Source organism: Cucurbita pepo, unplaced genomic scaffold (assembly GCF_002806865.2).
Source record: "Cucurbita pepo subsp. pepo cultivar mu-cu-16 unplaced genomic scaffold, ASM280686v2 Cp4.1_scaffold019668, whole genome shotgun sequence".
Classification (NCBI taxonomy): Eukaryota; Viridiplantae; Streptophyta; class Magnoliopsida; order Cucurbitales; family Cucurbitaceae; genus Cucurbita; species Cucurbita pepo.
Genome location: NW_019665367.1, coordinates 1 through 257, shown reverse-complemented (window position 1 = coordinate 257; position 257 = coordinate 1). Strand labels below are relative to the sequence as shown.

Sequence of the window (257 nt, the reverse complement as noted above, 5' to 3'; positions counted from 1 at the left end):
GGTCACGTGTTCGATCTCCACGTTCACCGCACCTGTTTCTAATTCNTTCAATAAAAAAATTAGTCATTATTTCTTTTGAAATCTCAATGAATCAGCGAAAATATCTTTACTGATGAATTTTCATACCTAATGATTGCGGAGATAGCTCAGTTGGGAGAGCGTCAGACTGAAGATCTGAAGGTCGCGTGTTTGATCCACGTTCACCGCACTTGGTTAACATTGCATAATTTTACTATTCTTTCCAAAATTAGTGATTA

The 257-nt window shown here is 37.1% G+C and overlaps 1 non-coding gene across 1 annotated transcript; it reads left to right on the top strand.

The window, feature by feature from the left end:
- Positions 1 to 135: 135 nt before the first annotated feature.
- Positions 136 to 208, top strand: TRNAF-GAA. Its single transcript has one exon. It is a non-coding gene; the product is annotated as a tRNA-Phe (tRNA).
- Positions 209 to 257: the final 49 nt, after the last annotated feature.